General features: G+C 45.3%; 1 long non-coding RNA gene across 1 annotated transcript; it reads right to left on the bottom strand.

Annotated features, from left to right (window-relative positions):
- Positions 1-1530: 1530 nt before the first annotated feature.
- LOC121478936 lies at positions 1531-5726 on the bottom strand. Its single transcript, XR_005984619.1, has 3 exons — positions 5633-5726; positions 3659-3814; positions 1531-2990 (listed from the first exon to the last, which is right to left on the bottom strand). It is a non-coding gene; the product is annotated as an uncharacterized LOC121478936 (long non-coding RNA).
- Between the last annotated feature and the right edge of the window lie 3339 nt (positions 5727-9065).

The following is a 9065-nucleotide window of genomic DNA, read 5'->3' as shown; positions in this document are numbered from 1 at the left end:
AAGTTGTTATCTCCTGTCTTTTTAATGATGGCCATTCTAACGTGTGTGGGGTTATCTCATTTTGGTGTTTTACTTTACATTTTCCTTTGATGTTTGGAGAATTATAGGTGCCATTTTTTTAAAATTTCATGAAAACTATTACTAGTGCTTAAAAAACAGGACATACACCTTTCAAATGGTTGGGGTAAATAAAAGCAAAAAGAGAAAAAATGTAGCATAAAATAGAACACAAGGAAAATAACTAAAAAGCACTTTTTTAGCCATTAAACAAAATGAGTTGTTAACTACCCTCCCCTCCTTTTCACACCCCTGCCCCTGCCTCAGCTGGTCCCCTGAGATTCTCTCTGTCCCCTGCAACCTTGCAAGAGGCCTGCTAATCATTCCCTCTCCCTCTGACCGGTTATCTGTAGAGTAGAGGCTACCGCTGTACTGCTCCAAGTGAGGCTCATGGAAGGGAACATCCACACAATGTTGATTACGGGTCTCCAATAAGGTAAGAACAGGACCTGAGTGAAGCCATTGAAACTTTAAGCAATTTGACATGGCTATTTGATATCTGTATAAACGACTATTTAAAAATTGATGCTCATGTTTTGTACAGTTTTTTTTTTTTGCATTTTTCTAGTAACTCATTTTTATTATGTTTGCTTAAAATGTCAGTCTGCAATATATTAGAAAAAGAAAACAGGAGTTGGTCCTTGTGGTGAGGGACACAGATCTTACCCCCATGTAGACCACATCAGGAGTTCTATGGGCCACAAGTCAGAATCTGCCTGCAACATAATGCAATAGTTCCCTCTTGCCCCTAGCAATGATTCTCACCTCTTCTCCTACCTCTACACCATTCCTATGAGAGCACAGACAACCAGTCATGCCTCTTATTGCACAGGGATTCTCAAGGGAGTTGGGGTAAAATGGGGGCAGGATCCTACCTACCAAAGGGAGAGAAGAGAGAGAGAAATCTCAGACCCAGGAGGCAGGGGCAGGGAATGTACCCTTGGAAACAAAATTTCTGAAGATTCAGACACTCTTGGAGTCCATGTGCCCCATTCTTCCTCTCATTGAGATTCCCTGTCCTGAAGGATGATGTCAGGACTCCTTACCTCTGTTCCCACTGTGCTTTACCTTCTGCCCCTACTACCCTCAGACCTCACCAGGCCCTGCCCACAGCACCCCTGAGCTCAGGGACCCAGACACCTACCCAATGGCACCTCTATCCCTCTTCGCAGATGGCCCTACCTGTCCCCTCCACCATCTTGATTGCCCTAGCCTGCTCCTCTAGGAAGCCCCAACTCCAATGTTACGCTTCCTTGTTTCCTCCATCCTCCCTGAGGAGCCTTTGAGGCAAAAACTCTAAACTCACACTTCCACATCAACCCTCAGACTTGAATTTTAGAATCTTTTTTTAAGAACAAAATTATGGATTCCTGCACAAGAATTACTTATAAAATTCTTACATTCAGAGTAACAAGAGATTACTTGCATAACAAAGTTCTATCTATCCAACAGAATATATGTACAGCTATCAAAAATGATGATCAATGCAAAATACCACAGAAGTGTGTTTACAATACACTGTTAGGTAAACAAGCAGACCATAAAACAGAATCTGTGTGCACTTAAAGAGGATGATCTTGTTATTAAAATATAGTGATAGTTACAAGTGTGGTGTGAAACCAAACACAGATAAAGATTCAGACAGAGGCAGAGGCTTAGGCAGAAATGCAGGCACAGCTGCAAGGGTACAGGTGTGGATACAAACACCAAATGTTACCAATTCTTATTTCTGTGCTATGGGATTTTAGGCAGTTTTTATTTTTATTTTTTCTATCTATTTTTTAGCAGAAACATTATTTTTTCCATTAGAAAAAAATGTTTAAAAATGAATTAATTATGGCCCATGTGTGTTGCCATGGAGCTGTGTGTGGTCTTCTAGCAGAGCACTCCCCTCTTGCCTTTGATTATTTACATGGCCGTATCCACGCACCCCCTCCCCACCCCCACCAACCCACAGTGGTCCCAGGAGGAGGGCTCACCCTCCACTCAATGCAAATATAGCACCTCGTGCTGGGCAGTAAGTGAGGTCATGTTTGCAGAGCTAAACTGAATGTGTTCAATTGCCAAAAGACAAATGCTAGACAGATAGGCTTCTATTCCATTTCCTGGGAAACTGAAAGTTAAATTAATCATAATGACCAGGTTGAAGCTGGTCCCATGAAACTGAAGCTTCAGAACCTGTCTGGATGAAGTGTGAGTTGAACTTGGTCAAGGGAAAGGTGCACCAGCCCCTGTTGGAAGTGTTCATTATGCTTGATGGACCCTTCGCTAAGCAGTCATCCCTGGTTCCACGGATGCAAGCAAAGGCTGTGATGATTTATCCAGTCAGTATTGATTCTTTCCAGGCAATTCAGAGAGAGAGTTTTTCATGAAACTGTCTGGGAAATGGAGCAAGTCCTCGGGATAGGCATATTAGCAGCGATGATTTTTCACTTAGTTGCTATGTGTTCGTGTCTCTGTATAACAGTAATACTCTCTGAAATGTGTGCTCTGGCTTTCCCCTGAAGAGGACACAGTTCTTTCACACAGCCCAATTTTCCCATTTCTCAAGTTTCTCTCCAAGAGCATGAGTACTTTGGAAGACACATTAGTTCTGTAAAGCATCGAGACTTTTATTTACTGACAGACGGCTGTTGCTGAAGGAGGGGAGGCAGCTTCACACCAGCTGATTGTTTTGGCTTCCCCAAGACTCTCATTCTTCCATATAAATCATGTGTGAAAGAGCTGATGGCAGGTGTATCATCACACAGTTGTTGCGTCATGAACCACACAGCTGGTCTAGCACTGGAAACCTATGTAATGAGCTGAATGGTGGCCTCCAAAACGTGCACCCACCAGAGAATCAGAACACATCCTCATTGGGAAGAAGGGTCTTTGCAGATGTCAATAAGGCAAAAATTTCAAGATGAGAGCGTCCTCGATCACAGTGGGTCCTAAATCCAATGACGGGTTATTAGATGACAAAAGAAAGTAAGATCGAGGGAGAAAAGAGGCCGTGGAAAAGCAGAGGCAGAGACCCAAGGGATGTGGCTACAAGTCAGCAATGGCCAGGGGCCACCAGAAGTTGGACGAGGCCAGAAAGGATTCTCCCCTAGTAGCCCTGTAGGGATTGGGGTCCTGTCAACTACTCCATTCTGACCTCCACCACTGTACAAGAATAAATTTCTGTTATTTTAAGCCACCAAGTATATAGTAATTTGTTGTAGCTGCCCTAGGAAACTCATACACTCATAGAATCATTATTCTAGAGTACAGCAGACAGATCCAAATAAATCATAGGAGTTCATGAAGCTATACATGTGTTCACAAGCATGTATTTTTATTCTTAAGTTTTCAAACCCGACTTTTTTATACATATGCGCCCCCAAATTTGCAACCTGGTCAAGACCAAGCTGAAAAATGTGAACCTAAAAATGGGTGCCTGTCTTAAGCAGGGTTTGAATTTTGAAACATAAGGAGATAGGATACTTTTTTTTTCCTCTCCCAGTCCACCTCACCCCTCATTCACTTGAGGCACCACCCAATATTTACCTGCATCACCAATCTTGGAAGGCACATGCATAGGAATTGAAAACGTGGCTATGCAATTGACCAGACTTACCACTTCCTGTCCTGTATGACTTTGACCAAGTTGCTTAACCTCTCTGAGCTTCAGTTTCTTTATTTGTACATTTGAATGACATGTACAAGAAGCTTAGCAAAGGGCCAGGCATATAGTCTTCAGTGTTGGAAGTGCTCCATCAGCACCGAAATAGATCTATGAAGGAAAGATAGACCAAGAGATAGATTCAGAGGCTGAAAGCAACATGCATCAGATAGAAATGCAACACAACACAACACAGCTCTGTCCATATCCTACTCCATTCATTCTTTGAAGCTTGGGGATAAAGAAATTCGGGAAATAAAAAACAGGAAGTAGAGGAATGGCTAAAGTAGGTAGGGAAAGCAGGAAGAACTGCCACCAGATGGAGAACCCCAAGGAAAGGCATCTAAGGACTTTGCTATTGATAGGGAGGAGAGGCAGAGAACCAGGACAAGCTATTGCCTTTGGTACAACTCTTAGTATTCCTGAGGGGAAGAGAAAAGATTTACTGCCAAGCCACGTTGAGCTTTGTTTATTTCACAAGGATGGCCAATCTCATCTCTGAATCAAAAGTTTATGTAGGATTTGAAATAGCTTTATGACTATTATCTAAAAGATAGTTCTAGCTTTACTACATTGTTAGTCACAGTTGTTCAATATACTTTTACCTTTTCTCAAAACTATAAAACTATGAACGTCTATAAAACATTTCATTAAAGCTCACAAAACAAAGTAAAAAGCCACAAATACCCACCACTCAGATTTAACAGATGTTAATATTGTTATAATCTGCTTCATATCTCTCTCTCTCTCTCTCTTAAATATTTAATTATTTGAAAGAGAGCATGAGTGGTGGGGGAGGGCAGAAGAGGAGGGAGAAGCAGACTGCCCCCTGAGTGTGGAGCAGGACGTGAGATGCGGTGTGGAGGCAGACTCAGGCTGATCCCAGGACCCTGAGATCATGACCTAATCTGAAGGCAGACACTTAACCACCTGGGACACCCAGGCGCCTCTCACCTCTCTCTCTTTATGTACATAGTTATTCCTAGTATACCCAAGACCCCTCTCCCATCCTTCCTTTGCCTTTAATCCCTGAGACAATAATCTCTATCCCCAAGTTAGTAAATATAATTACCAGGCATGTTTTCATAATTTAATTGTGCATGTGAATCCTTTATAAGTTGCTACACAGTGAGTGAGTAGGAAGACTTAGAAAAGAGGGGGAGTGGTTGGGAAGGAGACCAGCATGGTATCCGGGGAAGGTAATATTCACGGCCACAGGCAGGGCAGGCACTGTCACCCAGGATAACACACATGCAGAGGGGAAGAGGAGCCAGCCCAGAATGAGGAGACCTGAAGGAGTCTCCAAAGGAGCTGTCCACCCCGTTGGAAGGTGCCAGGAGAGATTATCATCAACACCAGAGGAGAAGAGACCTCCATTGACTCCCAGTTCCAAATGCTGCCCCCATGCACCTATGGGATTTATTACCTAATACTAGTCTTACCTGGGTGTGATATTACCATCCTGGGGACACTTGGCAATGTCTAAACACAGTTTTGATCGCCACAACTTGGGGGTGCTGCTGTTATCTATGCAGTGGAGGCCAGGGCTGCTGCTAGTCATCCTACAATGCACAGGGCAGCCTCTGCAACAATAAATTATTTGGTCCCAAATGTCCCTAGCGCTGCAGCTGAGGAGGCCTCCCTTATGCTAATGTTTACCAAATTAAGGACTTGAGCTGGCCAACTTTATTTTTGAAGGTTGTTGAGAATCACTTCATCAATGTGTTGAGTGGGATAGAAGTTGTGAAAAGGAAGAAGAAAAGTTCCACCAAGAGTTTAAAGCCATGATTTTTACATAAATCACTGTGATTCACTGTATGCAGCCGGAAGGGTTGGCTGGCGACATTTGTATTTCCTCATTCCCGATTACTGTGAAAGGAGCTGCTGGCATGGGTTTCAGAGTCAGTCAGATTTGGGTTCAAGACCTACCTCAGTCTTTTACCAGCCATGTGTAGCAACCAGGTTCAATCGGGGAAGGAGACCCACCATGGCAACATGGAAGAAGGCACTGGGAGAGACCTTGGACCTTCCACGGCTGTGGGAGTGGCTGGAGAGGTAAAGGTCCAGAGGGTGAATGGGAGGATTGGTGCAAAGTCACTGACGGACTTCTGGAAGCACTGGCCTGGGGAGGACCAGTCAGGGAGGGGAGTGAGAAAGCCCAGCAGTTCCAGCTGCAGGCCTGGACCAAAGGAGTGCCCCTGAAGGCGTGTCAGAGAGGGCTTTGTCCTGCCTTGGGGCATGGTACTGGGCTGCCATTGGCCAGCTGGGCCAGCAGCCAGGAAGAACTGGACAGGAGGCAGAAGTGATGAGAAAAGACTTGCATCCGCTGGCAGCATCTCTGCATCCACCTCTCACTGCTTACCACGGCACACCTCAGGAAAGAAAGGCTGTTTCTCTCCCACCTAGCAGATTCCAAGCAAATTTCCCTTCTGGCCAGCTCTAGTCCAGGATCACGAGAAGAAAGGGGTTCTGGGAAACTGCTTCCCAGTTGGCCAATTTGACACCCTACAAAACCATTCCGGGTGTGACCTTGGGGAGTTACTTGGCTTCTCTGAGTCTCAGTTTCCTCTTTTGCACACTGGTGATAACATTAATACGTGCCTCATGTGGTGGCCGTGAGGATTCATGGAGGGTACAGGTAAGGAGAACAGCCCCTAGCACAGAGCAAGAGCTGGACAATCTTAGTTCTTGTCATCATTGTTGTTCAATTAGGAAATATTCCGAAGCTGGTGTTCCTTCAGAGCGTTCACCGTGCAGAGTTTCACAGGCTGACCTTGACCTCCACAGAGAAACTCTAGGACGGCCCAGTAAACAGCTCCATCCACAGCCAAACTAGTAAAAGAGGGAAAATGGAGACCAAAACAAAGCTTAGCTTGAATGTAGTATTTTGAAGTGACAACAAAAAGGACTAGGCTCAAAGACCCACTCTTGCCTCCAGCTAGTCGGGTGACCTTGGACAGTCATGACTCCTGCTGTTTCAGTTCTCCCACCAGTAAGAGGGGGGGAAATGCATCCCGTTCCTCCCTCTCTCCTGGGAGAGACGGGAACAAACCCAGGAGAGGACTCTGTGAGATATGACAGCTTTTTGAGAGAACATTCTAGTGATACTGGGTAATCTTCAACTTTAGAATAGTGCTTCAGCGCCACAATGAGACATGCTTCCTCTAAAATGCTGCCCGGTGCAGATTATCACAGAGCTGGGGTTCTTGAGGTCATTTCTCCCTTCTGGTATCAGGTGCTGATCAGCAAATAGGCTCATGGAGAGGGACCGCTTGCCCGCTACTGTTTGTGATCTCCCGTGCAGGAACAGCAGCCAGAAGTGACAGCAGAGCCTCCCAGGAGAACTGCTGAGTTTGCCAAGGAGTGAAATGCACCACGTAGTTTACATATTAAGCCATTACGCTTACTACTGTCACGGTATCCACTTACAGACCCACAGAGCCTTTGAATGCTAAGACCTCCTCCAGGATCTTTCAGGCAGCAAACCCCTGACAGCCCCACCCCGCCTGCTGCCAACAGCATCAGCCACGACAGCGTGCTCTGCCCCATGAAGAGTCACAGAAACTTAACAACGGAGCAGCCATTCCACCTCTACATTGTTCAAATGTGGGTCCAGGGATGAGAAAACCTCGATCAAGGGCACAGGGCACATTAAAAGGCAAAGACAACAGTGAGTCCTGGGATTTCTCATCCAATGCTCTTCCTTCTACACCAACAGAAAATGACCCTTGTCATTGAACTTTGTCTCCCACCCCCAACCCTTTATGCAGACAACATGAGCCAATGTGAAAAACTCAGGACTTAGCCAAAGAACCAAGTCTTCCAAAGGCACCCGGGTGATCCCTGGGTAAAGCTGCATATCAGTGATTTATTATTTAGTGACAGCTTCCTGTTGCCTGGCAAAATCCATCATAATCGCATTCCCTTCACCCTCCCCTTTTCCTGTGAGTCAAGGTGAATGTACAGACCTTCTAGATCTCTTTCCTCATAAAATACGCCCTTGGGCTGAAAGATTCCAATTATATCCTTTGGTGAAGTGTGATCTTTTGGAGAAAGATTAAAATAAACTGGAAGAAATGAGGACCATCTGTGACCTCAAACTTTCTTTTTCCCAGGTACCCTCTATCCATGAGAGTGAGGTTTGGGGCACCTACCTGGGGTCCCCTTTCCAGTGACCCTACCAGTCACCACCAGTGACCTCTTTTTCTAACATCTGCTAAGCATTCACTTGGGCCTGGCCCTTCACCCTGAAACCCACAGGACCTATCACCATGCCTCAAGGCCAATGAAAGGAATATGTCTTTTCTCGCTTTATTCACAGCTTTTCTTCTGGATTCTTTTGTCTGGTATTTCCCATTTTGTCTCTCAACCCACTCCTGCTCCCCTACCCCCTCCATGACTGGAGCCTCGTGCCTGGAACCCACTCTCTGAGATTCAACTCAAACACGTTTTATTCAGGTAGCCAAGAAATTGTGCTAATTTGTTATGATAGGCATGAGGCTAGTGAGTACTCAAGGGCAAGTGAAACAGATGTGGTCCCCATCCTCCTGAGCTACCTAACCTTGGTCAAGGAAGTTAACCTGTGTTTCCTCACCTATAAAATTAGGATAGGTAACCAGAGTACCGTCCTCACTCTGGTGCTGTAAAGATCAAATGAGTTAATCTGACCTTAAAAGAGTACCCAGCCAGAGAAAGCATCCAATGCATGTGAGCTGTTATTGTTATTATGACATTTGTCTAGGACAACAGATATCCCTGCAGTTATCTCAAGGGGAGATACGCTCTCCTGGGAGGGTGTCTGATGGCGGAATGCCACGTGATCAGGGAAGACCTGTCCAAGAAGTGACCCTTCAGCTAAGATCTGAAGGAAGAGCCAAAAGAGGTAGACCCAGAAGGGTGAGGAAGGGCTTCTAGCCAGAGGAAGTAAACTATGCAAAGGTCCTGAAGCAAGAAATTACATGATAAGTTCAGAGGAGGCCGAGAAGGCAACGTGTGGCTAGTACAGAGGGAACACAAAGCAAACTGAGACTAGAGAGTCAGGTAAGGTCAGGGCACACAGAGCATTTTGGAGCTTTTGAAAGAAGTCTTCATTAGTCCTGTAGCACTAGGAAGCACTACATGATTAAGGTGACACTCGCATCTGCATGTTAGAATACAAAAGGTAGGTCTGTTCCTAATATTTTCCAGTATTGACCTTGAAAACCCTCCCCAGCTTCTATTTCTATTTGCCCAAGACAAACAGATGTATGGTTATGCAGGTTGGACATTGCACAATTTCAGAGATGGGAGGGAGGCACCACCAGCACAGACTTAGAATTGCGCAGTGTCCACTGTGCACATTCACATGCAGTGGCCTTCCATT

This window comes from Vulpes lagopus, chromosome 19 (genome assembly GCF_018345385.1).
Source record: "Vulpes lagopus strain Blue_001 chromosome 19, ASM1834538v1, whole genome shotgun sequence".
In the NCBI taxonomy this organism is placed as follows: domain Eukaryota; kingdom Metazoa; phylum Chordata; class Mammalia; order Carnivora; family Canidae; genus Vulpes; species Vulpes lagopus.
The sequence above is the reverse complement of the archived record's forward strand: the minus strand, read 5'-3'. Positions and strand labels throughout refer to the sequence as shown.